We start from the raw sequence: 23,069 nt of genomic DNA on the forward strand, positions 1-23,069 counted from the left end.
AAGCACGAGAAATCGGAGCGCATACACAAGACGAAGATTCAAAGTGCGAAGAACAGTCACAAATACGAAGAACAACGGATCCGGGGACGGAGAAGACACTTCGAATTTGTTATCTTTTCCTTCGCTTTCTATATTCTACTTTGTAGCGATGTCTAGAACTACGAATATGTCTTGTTTTCGCTTGGATTTCATGACGAACTAAATTTCCATTCTAGAGAATGATGTAGCTTTGTGGATACAATAATTTGACGTGGTTATTTTATATGATTGAATTCCATTTTATATTTAATTGTGTTTCTCTGTGTTTATTTCTCTGCAATTTACTGGCCATAAATTGTTTGTTATTTGATTAATTCTATAACTCGGGAGATGGACTAGGATTATAGATCATTAGAGACACATCGTTGAATATTTATATCGTTCGGAAGGCGTATAGAAGCTTAGGTAAGAACAAGCATATGCATTTATCAACTAAACTTAGATTTTATTAGGAATAATTGAATCGAAGTTTGATTGATATAATTTATTCGTCACTTGGGAAAGGGGGAATAAATAATTAAGTGTTCTTGGCCATTAAATATTTGGAATTCAGGAATATAAATTTAACAGAGAATAATTGTCATGGAAACTTGGTGAAATGATTTCTCTAAATATCTTCTCTAATTTTTATTCTTCAATTCGGTGATTAGATTAATCCTTTGTTTTCAAATAATTCGTTCAAACAAACCATTCTGGTTATTGATAATTCTAGATAAAATCTTGACTATATTAATTACAAGCATTGATATATATTTTTATACACACTCCTCGTGGAATCGATACTTGCACTCAAAATTACATTTAATATAACTTGACATCGTGCACTTGCGAGCATTCAAGAAAACACGCAACAATTTTTATCTCATGCTTGCCACCAATATTGTAGATATTAACATCAATTTTCTACAGGTCCAAGAATCATCTTAATCCCATTTGCAACGCCAAGTTTATTCTTGTTTTATCGAACATGTAAAAATAGTAAAAACTTATAATTACACAACAACTTATATTTTATACAAGTTATTATAAAACATATAATATTTAAACATTTAATAAAACAAAAACTATAAATATATATTATAAAAAATTTAATTTATATACAATTTTTTTATCTTTATAACACTCCCCAACCAGCTTATTGCTAGTCCCTAGCAATTTAAGCGTTAATAGGAACACAAAACATATTGATTAATTTAAATAGAAATGTAATCAGAACTATCCAAGTGTTTAAATTAAATTTGAAAAACTGTCAAATTTATATCAAGATCATTATAATTATATTTTATTAAATAATCTGAATTGATCAATTCAAAGCTTATTTTCAGGTAGTTAAATGTGTACGGCCTTCAGAAATTCCTAGTAAGAGTCTCAACTCCATATCCTCACAAGTTAATAAATGTTTCAATTTATGTGAACGATTTCTCTCATGGAGTTGGAATACAGATAAATGCTCAGGAAAATGGTTTACAGAATGCAGATAGACAAACGAGCCTAATCAAAATATAGGAAATCCATTGATTCAAAATCTAGTTGTTCTTATTATCTTTTTTTTTAACATCATAGAATCAGACTAAGTGTATGCTTCTTGACCACATATTTATTTAATTTGTATAATATATTTCTCTCTTTTTTTCTTTCTTTTTTTTTTTAATTTTTAAGAGAGATAAATGGGTGGTAGTATATAATTTAAAAATTACATAGATCTTTAACATATTACTTTATTTTTTTCTCTTTTTTTTTTCAAGAAATATAATTTTTTTTTTCAAAATAAGAACTTAAGTTCTAAACAATAGATAGTCTCTCTGATGATCAATAAAGGCTCACAAGTTATTTTCTCAATCCTCTCCATTCACTCACAAAATATGTGTGAGTTTAAAAATTTTAGCCACTCTTATCAGGTATATTTGGGCCATATACTTTAATAACTAATTTTATCACAATGGTTAATCATTCAAAAATATTTCATAAATCATATTTTTATAGTGATCATAATATTAAAATTGTTTTTATTTTCAAATAAAAATTTAAACATACTTAGATAAATTAATACATTTTCTAATTTAAATCTTTCAAACATGTAATGTAATGATATTTTTGGAAAAATTACTAAGTTACAAACAATAAACATAGTTTTATTTTAAAATAATATTTAAAAAAATTTGAGGTTTTTTTTTCAAATAAATTTGTTCTCCCCCCAATCAGAATATAACATTGTCCCTAATGTCAAAATAACTATTAATAAAGAGTACATAATGAAAGAGATATCACCTGGAATTTTATTGAAGATAACAAACTGAAACAAACGCAAACTAATCCAGGACTTTTGAATCAACGATCCAACTTTCTTTTCTTACTGTTTGGTCGTGACCAATTGATATTTGTTATGATCGGATCAGGCTTATAAACAAAATCTCTCAAATCATCAATTAATTGGTCAGCAGTTGATCGAGCAAAACTTGCACAGTAAAATCCCTAATAAAATATGATTTTGTATGCTCAAAATTAATCGCAAGTGCACGATGTCAAGTAATAATATAGTGTACAAGAGTACGAGTATCGTTCCATTGAAGACTGTGTTTAACAATTATTATTTTCAATTATTTAACATTTAGCAATGAAAATTGAGTTGTGTGATTATTCCTACTATACTCAAATAAATATGCAATTAAAATGATTCAACAAGTAATGAATGAGAATTTAATCTAAAATGTTGAGCTAAAATTCAATGAGAAAAGGATTTGTTGGGAATCTCGGTTCACCTACCCCTCGTTTATTAATTAATTCGTTCGATCGTGATCTACGCTTCCGAAAAGATTTCATAATCTATTGAACATACTCTCTCGAGCTATGCCAAACTAATTCTACTCAATGAAGTAATTAAATATCTTTAATTATTTATCAAGAGCAAATCGCATTTCGATCTATGAAATCCCCTAGTTTTCAACCCTAAGGACTATGACTATCGGCACGTATCCAATTTCATATATCTATGTAAATTGTAGATCCGCGGATTATACTACTCGATCCTATCACTCGTTATTCTCTCGAACTCACACGTGATATGAAAACGTCGTTAAAGTTAGCTACGCTTTAATGACACAGTAAAACAGTAGTAAAATCAAGAATAACGCACAATCGAAATATAGATTAATTCAAATCAACGTTCGGGGTAGGATCCCCTTTAATCCCAACAAATATTAAAGTTTAGCTACTAAAATTCATAATCACAATAAACAAAACAAAGTTTAAAAGATGCAAACAAAGTTAGAAATACGAGAATTGACGAAAGACGCGAAGAACGGTGCCCGGAAAATGTCGAATCTTCAATCCAAGCGCCCCGTGCTCTCCAAAACTCTTGACGGCTGAAGAATGAAGTCTGAATAGGTCCTACCATATCTTCCCTCTTCAGAATTAAGGGAAGAAATCGTCCATTATTTTTTCCAAAAATACGAATGCGCCCGGGCGGATAACTCTCGCAGATCTTGCCTTTTTATTTTTCTTTGGCGCGCCCGGGCGGATGTAAGTTTCCGCCCGGGCGGAGGGTCTTCGCAAATTCATCTTTTTTCTTTTCTTTGACGCGCCCAGGCGGACATAAATATCCGCCCGGGCGGATGTCTCTCGCAAAAATTCTTTCTCCAAGCTTGAACGCGCCCGAGCGGATGCAAATGTGCGCCCGGGCGGAGGTCTCTCGACTTTCTTCCTCTTTTTTTCAGTTTCTTCGCAAATCTCCTGCATGTTCGCCACTAAACACATGAGCGACACAAAGACATAGATTATGCTAAAACAACACAAAATGCACGAAATCTAAGTGATAAATGCAACACAATGCAACAAAACACGATATGAAAAACAAGTAAAATCCACCTCTATCAGCAGTCGAAGCAGAGATGAGCATCCTTCGTGAATTTTTTGAAATGAAATTCTGTTCCACAGCTTTATTAGGAATGTCAACAAACTTTCATAATAATTATTGATATTCAACAAGCCCACAGGTTTAATATGGATATTAAGTTGTGCCCAAGAAATAGTGTGAAAAATTTCTTCTAATATACCAAAACCACTTGGTATTGCGATAAAACATCAGAATTTTCCATCATTTTGGTGATTCTTTCATACATAAAATAAACTTTTAATTCCTCCCCAATCGTAACACCTGTAAAATTTCCTTCATCTAAAGCTGTAGGAATAATACCCAAAACCTGACTACCTCCAAGATCTGCAGATGTGGAAACCGATCCCATTAACCCAATATTACCTCCCCCATATACCAAGTGAATTTTTCTCTCAGCCAATATCTTTCCAAGATTATTCGCTGCTTCTACAAACACTTCATTTTTTACAGGACTCGACCTACAAAATACACAAATATTTTTCAATGTTTGTGCAGAGGATCCAGACATGTTTTACTTTCTTTTTTTTCTGCGAAAATAGAGAGAAAGATGAGATATTTTATCGGGGTAATATGTTATCATGGCAAAACTATGGGTCACAGCTGTAAGCAGAATAAATAGTAAAAATAATAATGACACACATGCATATAAACAGTAGTGTGATTGTGGCTCAAAAGTTTCCTCTGGTTTTACGTCCAGAAACGGCTTCAACGCCTTCTATGAGTCGAGGATATGCTTCCCATCCAATTTTCTTATAAATTGGCGACAGGGTATTTTTAGTCGGATTCCCATGACTATGACGCTCATCTTGGAACTGTTTCCATAAACGGAGAAGTTCAATATGCAGGTGTCCAATAGAATGCGTCTCAAGAGTCAATAAGATGTTATCTAAAGACTCCTTCCTCAGCCCATTTTTAATGAAACCAATTTTATCTCCTCTGTTATTGGAAACATATCCCAAAGATCTGCATTGTTTGTCACAAGTCCATCTTGCACACTTATGACAAACCCCTAACTTTTTGGCCCTTCGTATTTTTGCATAAGTGTTTTTTCTAATCCAGGCAAATAACGAATGAGCAATGACTGTGGAACTTCTCCTCCTAATCGGACTTTAGCTTCTATTACAAGACGAATATCTTCTGGAATTCTTTTTTGCAGTAGAAATCTCAATCTTTCACACCTACCTGCATAAATTTTTCTTAGAACATTTTCAGAAACAGAGGGAAAATATTTACAAATTTTGAGATAATTTCATCCATTTTGAAAAGAAAAGAAATGTTTTTTCTTATTTTTGTATCAGCAATTGTGGAAAACTGATTTAACCGACTATGAGAGTCACAGAGTATTGTTATCCGTCATTTAGCCGGGAAAATAAAAAGATTAAGGAAACCTGAAATAAAAACAAACAAAATTAAATGCAACATAAAAATTTAAGGACCAGAAAGGGAAATAAACTCTTCTTGAAAGATTTCATTTTCTAAAAATGGTTTAAGCCTTTGTCCATTTAATTTAAAAACATCACCAGTTTTAGGATTTTTAAATCCGCAGCTCCATAAGGATACACATGCTTTACAACACATGGGCATGTCCATCTTGATCGTAATTTTCCTGGGAATATGTGAAGTCGAGAATTATAAAGCAAAATTTTTTTACCAATCCCAAAAGATGAATTGTTTTATCATGAAATGATTTGATTTTTGCTTTATAAATCATTGAATTCTCATACGCATCATTTTTGAGTTCATCAAGTTCATTAAGTTGTAATTTTCACAATTTGGTGCAATCACCATGCTTGAATTAAAAGTTTTGATCGCCCAATAAGCTTTATATTCCAATTTCACAAGAAAATGAAATTTTTTTATGTAAACCAACCTATAGAGAGACATATTCAATGATGTTTTAAAAGATGTTCGATATGTCCAAAGTGCATCATTAAGTCGAAGAGATCAATATTTTCTACTTGGGTTAACAGTTTTTTTTTTTCAAAATTTGCTTTATCTCCCTATTAGCTAATTCAACTTGTCCATTTGTTTGAGGATGATAAGGAGTAGTTACTTTGTGAGTAATATCATATTTTTTCATTAATGAAGCAAATGTTTTATTAACAAAGTGAGTTAGTTCCCTTATCAGTTATCATGGCTCGAGGATTTTCAGATCTACTAAAAATATTTTCTTTCAAAAATTTGACGACGATTTTATGATCATTTGTTCGACATGGAATTGTCTCTATCCATTTGGAAACATAATTAAGTGCAGCTAAAATATACAAATATCCAAACGACTGTGGAAAAGGTCCCATAAAATCAATTCCTCAACAGTCAAAGATTTCAATTTCAATGATAGGATTCAAAGGCATCATGTTTCTTTTTGAAATTGCACCCAATTTTTGACAAATTTCACAGATCTTGCAGATTTCGTGGGTGTATTTAAACAAAGTGGACCAATAAAATCCACATTACAAGATTTTTGTAGCTGTTTTCTTTGAAGAAAAATGTCCTGCGCATGCTATTTAATGACACAACTTACCTCATTGTCAAGTATGCAATGTCGAAAAATTTGATCTGGACAATACTTGAACAGATACGAATTATCCCAATAAAAGTTTTTTACCTCATTCAAAAATTTTCTTTTATCTTGGGAACTCCATTGCGGTGACATTTTTCATGTCACAAGAAAATTTATTATGTTAACAAACCAAGGTGTAGTAGTAACTGAAAATAGATGTTCATCAGGAAAATTATCGTTAATTGGTGTCATTTTACAAAATGATCATGTTACTAGTCTCGATAAATGATCGGCTACGACATTCTCGCTTCCTTTTTTATCCTTGATCACAATGTCAAATTCTTGGAGCAACAAAATCCATCGTATCAGTCGTGGCTTTGCATCCTGTTTGATCAATAAATATCTAATAGCAGAATGATCAGTAAACACAATAGTTGTTGATCCAATCAAATAAGAACGAAATTTATCTAATGTAAATATTACCGCAAGTAGTTCTTTTTCAGTTGTGGAGTAATTAATTTGAGCATTGTTTAAAGTTCTACTTGCATAATATATCACATAAGGCTTGCCGTTTCTTCTTTGACCCAGTATAGCACCGACTGCATAATCACTCACGTCGCACATGATTTCAAATGGTAAAGACCAATCAGGAGGTTGCAGATAGGAGCCGATGTTAAATGTCGAATGATTTTATCAAAAGAATTTTGACATTCTTGAGTCCACTCAAATGCACTGTATTTTGTTAAGAGGTTACAAATGGGTTTAGAGATTGAACTAAAGTCTTTTATAAACTCTTATAAATTCCAGCATGTCCCAAAAATGAGCGAATTTATTTAATAGTTTTTGGAGGGGGTAAAGTGGCAATGACATCAACTTTGGCTTTATCAACTTCAATTCCATGAGATGACACAACATGTCCCAAAACAATCCGAGAAGTAATCATGTAATGATATTTTTCCCAATTAAAAATAAGACCTTTTTGCTCACATATTTTTAAAACTTTTTCCAAATTTTCAAGACAATTATCAAATGTATTCCCAAAAACAGTTAAATATCCATGAAAATTTCCAAATATTGTCAACCATGTCGCTAAAAATGCTTAGCATACATCTTTGAAATGTTGCTGTGACATTCATAATCCAAATGTCATTCTTCTGAATACAAATATTCCAAAAGAACATGTGAATGTAGTTTTATCTTGATATTCGAGTGCAATGAGAATTTGATAATAGCCTGAATATCCATCAAGAAAACTGTAGTAGGGATGACCTGCTACTCTTTCTAAAATTTGATCCAAAAATGGTAATGGAAAATGATCTTTTCTAGTGGCATAATTTACTTTTCTATAATCAATACACATCCGCCAACTATATGGGACTCGACTTGTTAACAATTCACCTTTTTTCATTTTTTACCACTGTGATGCCAGATTTTTTTGGAACTACTTGTGTTGGGCTTACCTACTTACTATCATAAATATGGTAGATAATCCCAACATCAAGTAGTTTGAGAATTTCAGTTTTCACAACATCTTTCATGTGTGTATTTAATCTTCTTTGTGGTTGTTGAGATGTTTTAGCATTTTCTTCTAAATGAATTTTGTGAGTGCAAATTAGTGGATTAATGCCATTGAGATCTTTTAGTGTCCAACCAATTGCATTTTATGTCTTTTAAGCATATCAACTAATTTACCTTCTTGATCACTTGCTAGTTTGGAAGAAATTACCACCGGATATTTTTCATCTTCTCCAAGAAATACATACTTCAATTCTTCTGGCAAGGATTTTAACTCCAGTATGGGTGGTTTGTCTTTGTTATCATATTTTGCCTCAAATTCTTTCTCTGATCTTGGTAACGAGTGATACCAGATAAAATCATCAAGATCAATTTCAATATTTTCTTTAACAGTTTCAATTGAACAAATATTTAATTGGTCACGATTACTCCCTTCTTGATTTTCTTCCATAAGAGTTTCAATAAGATTTTCATCTTCACTTTCATCTTCCTTGTCATGTGTTTGCTTACAAAGATTAAAAACATTAAGCTCCAAGGTCATGTTACCAAATGAAAAATTCATTATTCCATTTCTGTAATTTATAGGAGCATTAGAAGTTGCTAAAAATGGATGACCCAAAATTACAGAAATTTCATTACAAGCTTCGATAGGTTGTGTATCTAGAACTATAAATCGGCATGATATACTGTAGTGACCCGTTCCAGAATCACCTACTAATTGAGAACTAAGCATGCAATTAACTTAATTAATAAAAATCAGAGTTAAATGCGGAAAAGGCCAAAGAATCAAACGTTATACAACCCAATCGAAATCTAGAATAACCCAGAATAAAAATATTCGGTACAACCATATCGAATAAAATGGAAAACACTGAAAACTAAACCAACCAGCTACTCAACGTCCTCCTCCTGCTCCTCCTGAGCCATCCAACCTGAGGCCTGCCCCGTGGGAATGGGGTGTCCAAGAATAAACAAAACCGAGGACGTGAGCGATAAGAACGCCCAGTACAAAAGTATGAGTATACAAACCTATATGAAATGCACATGCTATGATATGATACCAGAGTAGTCAAGAAACAGGAATCACAAAGGATCTCAAAATGCTCAGTCTAGAGGCGCCAAGTGGATAGTGCCGCGCGGTACACCTCTGGGTCACTGCATCCACTACAAGACAGACGTGGACCTAAAATGTCCCGGACCACCGAAGCCCTCCCGACCCGTCGGCCACTGTGTACTCTCGGTGTCCATGCGTCCACAAAACAGGGCTGAGCGGCCCCAAGATATAGCTTATCTCGAAAGAGATACAGCTCAACAGTAAAGGCTATCTCGAAGGAGATACGGCTCAACATGATATGCAATATGCATCATAACTCGTGACATAATAGCATGCATCATATGACATATAACAATGCAGCAAATACTCATGCAACACATATATGAATGTATACTCAACCAGGATATCTCGGATAGTACTTTCGTACCTCTATCACAGCAAGCCTAGCCTTACGCAATACCGCTAATCAGGTCTAGCACAAGCCTACGCATCAAAAAGCATACTCAATCAATACTACCATGCTCGACTAGCAAAACCAGTACTCCCTAGTACTACCAAAGGTTTAGGGTTTACCTTCGTCCGTCGACAGCCCTTTGATGTCGATTGCCTCGTAACTCAGACGTCGCTACGCTACCACTCCTGGCAGCTCCTGGCTATCGCTCGACCAACAACTACCCTAGAACCTTCCAAATCTCTCACTAAAGACTCAATCTCAAGAAATGGCAATACCAAAATGAGGACTTCGAGCACTATTTATAGGCCATGATCGGATCCTCCGAACAACACTTCGGAACGTCCGAACGCTACGTGTCCATTGGCTCTTGACAGCTCATGATCGGATCCTCCGATCATACACTTCGGACCGTCCGAACGTGTATGCAAACTGACGTGTCGATCCACTCTTGACACCTCATGTTCGGATCCACCGAACCCACTTCGGATCGTCCGAACTCTTCGGTGCTTCCGAACCATCTTCAGACCTTCCGATCATGATTAATCATCATTAGTCCGTTGATTACCCAATTCGGCATTCGGGCTACTACATTCTCCCCCCCTTAAAAGATTTCGTCCTCGAAATCAGGCTTTAGAGAATGAACAAAACGAAATAACAACATCGTTATTACAGCTCAATGGTTGTTGAATACAACTGATTACAACTGAAAACACAACATACATCTGTAATACAACTACAGTACAATTCAAAAGAGCTCTGGATGTTCTGAACGCATACGACTCTCTAACTCCCAAGTGGCTTCCTCAGTGCCTCTGCGCTGCCACTGCACTAAGACAAGAGGAATGATCTTATTCCGCAACACCTTGTCTTTGCGATCTAGAATCCGAACTGGTCGCTCCACGTAAGACAAATCCGTATCAAGTTGAACTTCAGATGGATGTAAGATGTGCGACTCATCTGCTACATAACGTCTCAACAAGGATACGTGGAACACATCATGAATACTTGATAGGTACGGCGGCAACGCAAGTCTGTAAGCTAAATCTCCCACACATTCCAGTATCTCGAATGGACCAATAAATCTCGGAGACAGCTTACCCTTGAGACCAAATCTCAAAATCCTGCGAAAAGGCGAAACTCGGAGAAACACCTTCTCACCTGGCTGAAAATGAAGAGGTCGACGCTTTGTGTTCGCATAACTAGCCTGTCGATCCTGAGCAGTTTTAATCCGTTTCTTGATTACTGCAACCTTATCAATAGCCTGCTGGACTAACTCCGGTCCCTCCACCTGTCGTTCCCCAACTTCGTCCCAGAATAATGGAGTACGACAACGTCGCCCGTACAACGCCTCAAATGGTGCCATACCAATACTACGATGATAGCTGTTGTTGTACGCGAACTCAATCAAAGGCAAATGATCCTGCCAAGCGGGTCCGAAATCCATAACACAGGCTCGCAACATATCCTCAAGCGTACGGATAGTCCTCTCTGATTGACCGTCAGTCTCCGGATGATAAGCAGTACTCAGACTCAGTGTAGTACCCAAAGCTGACTGGAAACTACCCCAAAACCGTGAGGTAAAACGAGGATCTCTGTCACTAACAATACTGACAGGCACTCCATGCAAACGTACAATCTCCTGAATGTACAATCGAGCCATACGATCGAAAGTGAAATCACGATTATACGGCAGAAAATGAGCAGACTTGGTGAGTCGATCCACCACTACCCAGTTAGCATCGCTGTTCCTCGAAGATAATGGCAAGTGAGTAATAAAATCCATCGTAATATGCTCCCACTTCCATTCTGGAAGAGGTAAGTTCAACAATAATCCTCCCGGTCGACGGTGCTCTGCCTTAACCTGCTGGCAAACTAGACACTTGGAGACAAACTGATACACGCTGCGCTTCATCCCTTTCCACCAAAATCGAGTTCTCAAATCTTTATACATCTTGTTGCTTCCTGGATGAATACTCAGCTTGCTTCGATGAGCATGAGACAAAATCTCGTCCCTCAAAGTGTCATCCTCTGGTACTACAACCCGATTAGATAAGCACAGAAGACCATTGGACTGATAATGGAAGCCGCTATCTCCACCCGCTAACCGAGCTAATCTCTGAGTCTTCAGATCAGACATTTGAGCATCTCGAATCCGAGCGAACAAAGCTGGCTCAGATAAAATGGTAGCAACACGAATGCTCTCCATACCTTTCCGATGCTTGAAGTTAAACCCCAACGAGCAACTATCCTGGATGGCACTAGCCATAGCACAAGTCTGAAGTGCAGAGGCTCTCACCTTGCGACTAAGCGCATCAGCTGTGAGATTCGCAGAACCTGGATGGTACTTGATCTCGCAATCATAATCCTTCAGCAAATCCATCCAACGACGTTGCCTCATATTCAACTCAGCCTGAGTGAACAGATATTTCAGACTCTTATGATCAGTAAAGATCTCAAACTGAACACCGTACAAATAATGACGCCAGATCTTCAGCGCAAACACAATAGCTGCCAACTCTAGGTCATGAACTGGATACTTCTCCTCGTGAGGTTTTAGCTGTCTAGAAGCATAAGCTATCACATGACCATTCTGCGTCAACACACATCCTAAGCCTTGCGAGGAGGCATCGGTGTAAACACTGAAACCATTAGATCCTGACGGTAACGCCAAAACAGGTGCGGAAGTCAGAAGTCGACGAAGCTCTCTGAAACTATCTTCGCACTCGGATGACCACTCAAATGGAACATCCCTCCGAGTAAGTTGCGTCAATGGTCTGGCTATCTGAGAGAAATTCACGATGAAGCGACGATAATACCCTGCCAGACCTAGAAAACTACGGATCTCAGCCACCGTCGTCGGACGTGACCAATTCAGCACTGCTTCAATCTTGTTGGGATCCACAGAAACTCCTTCCTTGGAAATCACATGACCAAGGAATACCACACGATCAATCCAGAACTCGCACTTACTCAGCTTAGCATACAATTGCTTCTCGCGAAGAATCTGCAACACAATCCTCAAGTGTTGGGCATGCTCTTCCACACTGTGGGAATAGATCAAGATATCGTCGATGAAAACCACCACAAACTGATCCAGAAAATCCCGAAAGACTCGGTTCATCAGATCCATGAACACCGCTGGCGCATTCGTCAATCCGAATGGCATAACTAGAAACTCGTAATGCCCATAACGAGTACGAAATGCAGTCTTGGAAATATCATCATCTCTGACTCTCATCTGATGATAACCCGATCGCAAGCCGATCTTGGAGTAAACAGAAGTACCCTGAAGCTGATCGAACAAGTCATCAATACGGGGTAAAGGGTACTTGTTTTTGATCGTCACCCGATTCAGCTGGCGATAATCAATGCACAACCGCATCGATCCATCCTTCTTCTTGACAAACAAGACTGGAGCTCCCCAAGGTGAAACACTCGGGCGAATATAACCCTTATCAAGAAGATCCTGCAATTGCTGCTTCAGCTCTCTCATCTCTGACGGAGCAAGACGATAGGGGGCACGAGAAATCGGTGCAGTCCCTGGCATTAAATCTATGCCAAATTCCACCTCTCTAACCGGAGGAAAACCAGGAATCTCATCTGGGAAAACATCAGGAAATTCACAAACCACTGGAATATCCTCTAGACCAACACTACCTGTGGATGAATCAATCGCATAGATGAGGTAGCCTTCCCCGCCCGACTCTAAAGCACGACAGGCTTTCAGAGCAGATACCACTGGCATCGGAGGTCGCGCTCCCTCACCATAGAAAAACCAACTAGAGCTTTCAGTCGTACGAAACTGAACAAGCTTCTGGTAACAATCCACAGTAGCTCGGTAGGTAGTCAATAAGTCTATACCCAAGATACAATCAAAATCTTCCATCTCTAGGATCATAAGATTCGCAGTCAACTCGTTACCCTCAAAATCTAAGGGACAACCCATCACTAGACGCTTCGCTAACACCGAATGACCCATCGGAGTAGAAACAGAAAGAATGACGTCTAGAGAAACATAGGGTAACCTATGACGCTTAACAAATCGTGCAGAAATGAAGGAATGAGAGGCTCCTGTATCAATAAGAACAAAAGCAGGAATACCGCATAAATGAAAAGTACCTGCTATGACTCTCTCCGTCTCATCTGCAGCCTGATCCTGGTTCAGCGCAAAAACCTGACCTTGGGCACGAGGTCGAAGATTCGAACTACCCACTGCCTGACCCTGCCTCCTCTGCTGAACAGTCGTCTGAGATCCCGAACCGGATTCTGCTCCACCTCGCAACTGAGGACAATTCTTCTTAATATGACCCATCTCTCCGCACTGAAAACAAGTTCCTGCGGCTAATCGGCACTGCTCCGACGGATGGTTCTTCCCACAATGCGCACAAGACTCCTTCTTCTTACCAAAACGGAAAACACCGCTAGATCGAGATCCAGATCCAGAAGAAGAACCAGACTTCTTGAAAGACTGAGATCGAGGCCTCAAAGTACTCGGAGGTCTAGAAGAAGAAAGAATAGCCCTACCACGCTGGAGACTGATCTCTGCCTGGCGACACCGGTTCACTAACCCATCGTAAGAAGTAGGATTATCACAGACAGTGACTCGATCAAAGATCTCCTGATTAAGGCCCTGGAGGAAATGATCATACTTGGCCTCAGAACTGCCACTGATATGAGGAGCGAAGGGTAACAACTCAAAGAATTTCTGCTGATACTCATCAACAGACATACTCCCCTGCTTAAGGTTCAGGAGCTCAATCGTCTTGGCCTGGCGAAGGGCTGGAGGAAAGTACAGCTGCATGAACGCTGCACGGAAATCGACCCAAGTCGCTCTACCCTGGGACTGGACTATCGGCGCAGAAGTCGATCGCCACCACCTGCGAGCACGGCCCTCGAGAAGAAAACTAAGAGTCTCCATCTTCTGCTCCTCGGTGCACTGGAATGCGCGGAAACAACTCTCCATGCGCTCTAACCAATCCTCCGCATCATCGGGAGTCTCACCGCCGACTAAAGGCTTAGGCCCCATCTGCATGAAACGATGCATATCGAAACGCCTAGGACCATCCCGACGATGACGATGCTCACGATGACGTCTATGATCGTCCTGGTCACCCCATCGACCTACACTCCCCTGACTACTCCAGTCATCAAAATGGTCAGCCATCGCTACAAGATAGAATAGGGAAAATGGTAAAATGGTCAACGGAAATCCCAAAACAGAATCTATATCCCAAAATCATACGCATGCTCTGATACCATAAATGTAGTGACCCGTTCCAGAATCACCTACTAATTGAGAACTAAGCATGCAATTAACTTAATTAATAAAAATCAGAGTTAAATGCGGAAAAGGCAAAAGAATCAAACGTTATACAACCCAATCGAAATCTAGAATAACCCAGAATAAAAATATTCGGTACAACCATATCGAATAAAATGGAAAACACTGAAAACTAAACCAACCAGCTACTCAACGTCCTCCTCCTGCTCCTCCTGAGCCATCCAACCTGAGGCCTGCCCCGTGGGAATGGGGTGTCCAAGAATAAACAAAACCGAGGACGTGAGCGATAAGAACGCCCAGTACAAAAGTATGAGTATACAAACCTATATGAAATGCACATGCTATGATATGATACCAGAGTAGTCAAGAAACAGGAATCACAAAGGATCTCAAAATGCTCAGTCTAGAGGCGCCAAGTGGATAGTGCCGCGCGGTACACCTCTGGGTCACTGCATCCACTACAAGACAGACGTGGACCTAAAATGTCCCGGACCACCGAAGCCCTCCCGACCCGTCGGCCACTGTGTACTCTCGGTGTCCATGCGTCCACAAAACAGGGCTGAGCGGCCCCAAGATATAGCTTATCTCGAAAGAGATACAGCTCAACAGTAAAGGCTATCTCGAAGGAGATACGGCTCAACATGATATGCAATATGCATCATAACTCGTGACATAATAGCATGCATCATATGACATATAACAATGCAGCAAATACTCATGCAACACATATATGAATGTATACTCAACCAGGATATCTCGGATAGTACTTTCGTACCTCTATCACAGCAAGCCTAGCCTTACGCAATACCGCTAATCAGGTCTAGCACAAGCCTACGCATCAAAAAGCATACTCAATCAATACTACCATGCTCGACTAGCAAAACCAGTACTCCCTAGTACTACCAAAGGTTTAGGGTTTACCTTCGTCCGTCGACAGCCCTTTGATGTCGATTGCCTCGTAACTCAGACGTCGCTACGCTACCACTCCTGGCAGCTCCTGGCTATCGCTCGACCAACAACTACCCTAGAACCTTCCAAATCTCTCACTAAAGACTCAATCTCAAGAAATGGCAATACCAAAATGAGGACTTCGAGCACTATTTATAGGCCATGATCGGATCCTCCGAACAACACTTCGGAACGTCCGAACGCTACGTGTCCATTGGCTCTTGACAGCTCATGATCGGATCCTCCGATCATACACTTCGGACCGTCCGAACGTGTATGCAAACTGACGTGTCGATCCACTCTTGACACCTCATGTTCGGATCCACCGAACCCACTTCGGATCGTCCGAACTCTTCGGTGCTTCCGAACCATCTTCAGACCTTCCGATCATGATTAATCATCATTAGTCCGTTGATTACCCAATTCGGCATTCGGGCTACTACATATACAAAGTTATCAACTTGGACCAACACGTCTTTTACCATACCTCTTGGCACTTTAACAGATCTATCGGCAAGTAAAAGTGTTACCGAAGTAGATTTTAACTCGCCTAGATTGAGTTCTTGATAAACTGAATATAGAAGTAAATCCACACTAGCTCCAACATCAAACAAGGATTTTTTAATCTTTCGTTCTCCAATAATACATGAAATAGTAGGACAACCAGGGTCTTTGTAATTCAAAGTATTATTATTTTGAATGATTGCACTTACTTGTTCGGCTAAAAATGCTTTCTCTTTCACATTCAATTTTCTTTTCACATTGCACAAGTCTTTCAAAAATTTGGCATATGATGGTACCTCCTTTATTGCATCTAATAAAAGAATATTAACTTTTACTTGTTTAAAAATATCATATATATCAGAATTCAAATTTGATTTTTTTTGTATTTTTCAATGCATGAGGGAATGGTGGTGACATTGTCTGTTGATCCTCCTCTTCGCAAGTTATGGGTTCCACTTCCTTACCTTTTGGAGTTGATTTATCATCATCTTCACAATGTTCAAAAATAGATTTTTCTACAACCTTACCACTGCGAAGGGTAATAACAAATTTTACCCGATCCATCTGTTGAGTTCCAGAAGTTCTAGTTTGTGCATTTTCAGCTAATGAATCGAGATACTCAATTGCCTCGTTTAGATCTTTATCTTCAAATGTTCCATTACACATAAATTCAACCATTTGCCTATCTTTAGGTGTTAAGCCTTCATAAAATTGAGAAACAACTCTCCAAATTTCAAAACCATGATGTGGACAAATATTAAGCAATTCTTTGTATCTATCCCAACACTGATAAAAAATTTCTCTTTGTTTTTAAGTGAAAGTGATTATTTGACTTTTGAAAGAATTTGTTTTATGAGATGGAAAAAACTTTTTCAAAAATTTTTGTTGCAATTCATCCCAAGTTCGAATGGATCCCGGTTTTTGGAGCGGAACAAGTGCCTTAGATACGAAGTCCAATCAAATCAGGATACACGTTACACTCTGATTTTGAATCAGAAGAGAGTAAAGTAAAGGCTCTTAGAGGCCTACCCACTACCTTTTTACCTTTAAAGGCATCCGGGGGGTATACAATCGGTTTACGCACTAATGAAGATCTTTATACTGGAGCTCTTTTTATATTATTTATTTCTGCCATATCTTTAATAGGGGGTTGTCCTAGTAGGAAGATGGAAAGAATATACTATGCGTTATAGGAGAGTTAAAGACTAGGCCTGTTGGAACTATATCAAGATTAGAGTCGCGAGCTTGTTGTAGTCGGTCCTAAAGGGAGAATGCGCGGCGAACCCGCCCGGGGATTCCTAAGGGGAGGAATCCTATCTGTATGAGGTTCTTTCCTCTTTTGTCTCGGTCAATTGAATCTGACTGAGCTTTACAGGCTTGATCACGCTTAAGTACCCCCCCTCTTGCAAGAGCTTTATCTTTTAAAGAAAAATGAAAAAGCTTAAGTCGAATGTTGTTCATGTTACAATTTAGATCATTATATGTGTTGCACACTTCTTCAAACTCTCGTAAATGTATATATATGGATTTCAGAATCTAAGCCATGAAATTTGGGTAAAGGTTGAATAGTATCAGGCTTAAAATTGAAATGAGATGCAGCAGGGGGAAAAACTAGACATGAAGGTGCACTAGTACGTGTAGGATTCATGTGATCTCTAAGTATTTTTCGTCTATCATGATCATGTTGAGATTGAATTTCATCTTCATTTTCTTGGATGGGTTCTTCCGCCATGTTTTGCAAAAATAAAGGTTATTTCGAATGAGTCGACCACTAATTGTACGTGACCAAATGCTCATGCAATTGCAAAAGAAAAAGAATAAAAACACACAAAAGCAATAAAAATTCAAATAAAGAAAAATAAATTATAAACAAAATTAAATAGACTTGAAATTAAATTATACTTCCCCGGCAACGGCGTCAAAAACTTGATGCGACTTTGATTGTTGCATTCCCAAGAGCAGGTTGTCCACAAGTAGTATAATTCATTGAGTCCAAATATCGTATCCACATGGAAGCTAAGATAATTAAAAATCCACTATAATGTCTTTTTGTTTTTGTTTTTTTTTCGTTTAATTGTTTGGTTCCTTAATTGGTAATTTTTAATTGTTCAAATTTTAATTTAAGTAGTTGAGATTAAAGATCCACTCTTGTTATTTTAATAAAGTTAACATTAATGAAAATTATTGAAATCCACTTAATAAAATGGTTTCAATATATTAAATAATTATATTTATATTATGTTATATATTATTATCTTATAAGTATATATACTAAAACTTATAAATTTTGTCAAGTATTTATTGTAATATATATATATATATATATATATATATATATATATATATATATATATATATATATATTTGTAAACACTAAATCAAGGATCTCACTTTAAATGGTTGGTAAAATCAAACTAACATTTAAATGGTACTAAGAAATTAATATTATGATATATTGATATATAATAAATCAAGGCATCTACTTTAAATGGTTGGTAATACCAAACAAATATTTAAATGATACTAAGAAATTAATATTATGATATATTCATATATAATAAATCAAGGCATCCACTTTAAATGATTGTAAATACCAAACTAACATTTAAATGGTTCCAAAAATTTAGTGTAACATATAGCAACAATAAATCAAAACTCTCACTTATAAGTAGGGTATAATAATGCTTAAACAAATAAATATAACATAAACAATAAATAATGATTAATAATATAAAACATAGATTCTGACATTTTAATAACCTTATTATCATGCCAAGAGTTTCACATTTTCATCTCAACTTTGAAAAGTTAGCTACTCATTATTCAAAGTGTAAAACTTTGAATATGAAATTAATATGCTAATTATATTTAAATGAAGAAATAAATGAAAAACAAAGAGAGAAAATATTATGAAATCAAAGGTTTGTTCATAAAATGAGGGATATCTCAAATCATTACGAGTGAGTCTCATGTGAGACCGTCTCACGGATCATAATTCGTGAAACGGGTCAACCCTACTCATATTCACAATAAAAAGTAATACTCGTAGCATGAAAAGTAATACTTTTTCATGGGTAACCCAAATAAAAGATCCGTCTCACAAATAGGACCCGTGAGACCGTCTCACACAAGTTTTTGCCAATCATTACAATGCACCCTATCTATAGCCAAATTTGAGGAGATAACTACAAATAAAATATTATTTTTTACACATAAATCTTCATTGGTGTTCCAAGAAATTATATTTTAATACACTTCACTTTTTAAAATCTTCTCATCCGAATTTTCTTTTCCACATAAAACAAAACATGTAGATAATTGAGTTGTTTGAATTGAGGTATTTTTTTTAACCATTTACCAAGTAATTTGAGAGATATGGTCAAAATGCTAGAGCATGATAAAACTGCCACTTCTTTGTTAACTTTATTTTTTGCCTAATTTGATCTCACTTGTGAGAAGATTTTTATCTCATGCTTGCCACCAATATTGTAGATATCAACTTTCTACAGGTCCAAGAATAATCTTAATCTCATTTGCAACGCTATAAGTCAATTTATGATTACACAACAAATTATATTTTATACAACTTAACGCCATAAGTCAACTTTCTAGAGCATGGTAAAACTACCACTTCTTATTTATCGAACCTGTAAAAATAGTAAAAACTTATAATTACACAACAAATTATATTGTATACAATTTATTATAAAACATATAATATTTAAACATTTAATAAAACAAAAATTATAAATTTATATTATAAAAAATTAATTAATATACAATTTTTTATCTTTATCACATAAGTCAAGTCTTCTTCAAGTTGAACATCTGTCGGACCAAGAACGTGCGAATCATCTGCTACATACAATCGTAGCAACGATACATGAAAGACGTTATGAATGCTGGACAGATACGGCGGTAAAGCCAATCGATACGCCAAATTTCCAACACATTTCAAGATCTCAAAAGGTCCGATGAATCTTGGGGCTAAATTTCCCTTGAGTCCAAATCTCATCACCCTGCGGAATGGTGAAACTTTAAGGAAAACTTTTTCCCTTGACTGAAACTGTAGAGGTCTAAGCTTGGTATTCGCGTAACTCGATTGACGATCTTGTGCAGTTTTAATTCTCTTCTTGATCAATTCCACTACGTCAATCGCTTGTTGCACTAATTAAGGTCCTTGCACTTGTCGTTCTCCTACTTCGTCCCAAAACATTGGAATACGACAACGTCTACCATATAATGCTTCAAACGGAGCCATACCAATGCTGTTGTGCCTTTACAGCAGACACTACTGGCATTGGAGGTCGAGCTCCCTCACCAAAGAAGAACCAATTCTTGTCTCCTTCTGGACAAAACTGAACGAGACGTTGATAACAATCTACAGTCGCTCTATACTTAGTCAATAGGTCGATTCCCATAATACAATCAAAATTTTCCATAGCCAATATCATCAAATTGGCAGACAAGTATTTTCCCTCGAACTCTAACAAACAGTCTACTACAGCCTCTTGTCTCATCATTGTAGACACCGACATCAAAACATCTAATGACACGTAGGGTAGTTTATGCTTCTTAATAAACATTGATGCTATGAATGAATGCAATGCTCCAGTGTCAGTTAATACATATACAGGAATACCACATAAAATAAAATTACCTGCAATGATTCTCTCGTTTCGCTCCTCAGATTTTTCTTGGTTTAGGGAAAACACTTGCCCCTGAACTCGTGGGCATTGCTGAGATCCTTGTGATATTCCACCACAACGAGAAACTTGAGCAGGAAAACCTTTCTTTTGCACAGTGGCCTCAGACTATTTTCCACCGTACGACCTTGTCATAGAACCTCCGCCTCCACTCCGATTCTCCAAATAAGGGCAATTTCTCTTCATGTGACCAAAATCACCACAATTGAAAGAAGTACATGTTACTCTTCGACAATTCTCCGTCTGGTGATTGCCTCCGCAGTGGCCACATCGCAGCTTTTTCCTGCCAAAGTTGTGTACCCCTCCAGAACCAGAAGAAGAAAAAGATACAGAATTCTTGAAAGACTGATCCCTTGGTCCCAATGAAATAGAACTTTTGCTAGCTTGCATAGCCTTCTTCCTAGAAATACTGATCTCTGCTTGACGACAATGATTCACTAATCCTTCATACGAACTAGGATCGTCACACACAGAAACTCGATCAAAAATCTCCTGGTTCAAACCATTCAAAAAGTGAGAATATTTTGCTGCAGAATTCTCACTGATGTGAGGAGCGTACGACAACAGATCCGTAAAATGCTTCTGATAATCCTCAATGCTCCAATATCTTTGCTTAATGGTCAACAGTTCCATATCCTTCGCCTGGTGAAGAGCTGGCGGAAAGTGATGATTGATGAAGGCCTGACGAAAATGTTTCCAACGAATCCGTCCATGCTGCTAAACTAGAATGGCAGAAACAGGTTTCCACCATTTCCGATCTTTTCCTCTGATCATGAAATCGGCTACCTCCATCTTCTCATCCTCGTCATAGTGCAGCACTCAAAAACACTGCTCCATGATATCGATCAGAGCTTCAGAAACATCGGCATTCTCATCTCCGGTCAATGGTGGAGGTCCAATCTTCATAAAATCCATAATGTTGACACGGTTCCTACGTCTCATTTCATCATGATCTCGGTGACGCCTTCCGTCATGATCTCTACGATGATGTTCTCGGCCAGCCTCATCGTCTTCATAAAAGCCATGTCCCACACTTCCGAGACTTATTCCATCTCCTGACATCTGAAAAGAAACCAAAATCAACATCTAAATCCTCAAAACAGGATTACTAATGTCCAAAAAATCTTTGCATGCTCTGATACCACCAATGTAGCGCCCTTACCCGAGCCACTACTAAACAGACTAATAAACATGCAACATTAAACTTAATAACAACAATTAAACAGCAGAGACCAAATATTTAATCATTTTACAACCCAAACGAAAACAAAACATTAACAGCAGTCTTAAAAATTAATACCACCATAACGAAAACGTAACTCTGAACATAAAAACGATAAACCACATAAAACCTCCACTGGATCACCACCGAAAACCCAACTGCTCTAGCCACTGCCTGGTCGTCCGTACCGTCCAACCTAAGACCTGTCCCGTGGAATGGGGTGCCCAAGATGAAAACAAGGACGTGAGCGACAATCACCCGTTACGAGAATGTACGAGTATAAAAACTAATATGATGCATGTGAAATGCAATATGCTCGGATATCAAGGATCAAGCCAAGAATCTCATGCACAGTCTAGAGGCGTCTGAGTGTGTAGTCTCTGATCTGCCCTAGGCATGTTTTGGCTCCCACACTCATCATCAAGAAGTGGACCTACAATGTCCAGGTCATCAGAGCCCGCGGGTCCCGTCGGACACTGTAGCTCTCGATGCCCCATTGTCCACAATACAGAATTGGGCTGAGCGGCCCCAACAAACGAGGTGTATCTCAAAAGATATCAGGCTCAAAATGATATGTCATGCATAATATGCCAAAGCAGTAAAACATGTATCATGCAACAGATAAATATGTAGCATATAAGTGTGTATACACTACGCTTGGATATCTCAATCAGTACATCACGTACTTCACTAAAACAATCTGACAGAAATCTCTAAACCTAGACAATACCAACATAATGAAATCACTATCAAACCAGATCAAACATGCTACAAGGTTCTCCTTGATGATCCTTAAATCACTATTTAAGGCTTTAGGATTATACATGCGTTCGTCGTCAGCCCGCTGATGATGTCTCGATCTCAGTTCACCGACCCTCCTCGAGTCGACACTAGCTCCGAAACTTCCCTACACCAAAGTGCCCTAGAAACTGGCTAGAAAACCTAAGATAT

General features: G+C 37.6%; 1 pseudogene; it reads right to left on the bottom strand.

Moving 5' to 3' along the window:
* Nucleotides 1-5,109: 5,109 nt before the first annotated feature.
* On the bottom strand, nucleotides 5,110-21,529 carry LOC140820956 (uncharacterized; annotated as a pseudogene).
* Between the last annotated feature and the right edge of the window lie 1,540 nt (nucleotides 21,530-23,069).

Source organism: Primulina eburnea, unplaced genomic scaffold (assembly GCF_022965805.1).
Source record: "Primulina eburnea isolate SZY01 unplaced genomic scaffold, ASM2296580v1 ctg328_ERROPOS900000+, whole genome shotgun sequence".
In the NCBI taxonomy this organism is placed as follows: Eukaryota; Viridiplantae; Streptophyta; class Magnoliopsida; order Lamiales; family Gesneriaceae; genus Primulina; species Primulina eburnea.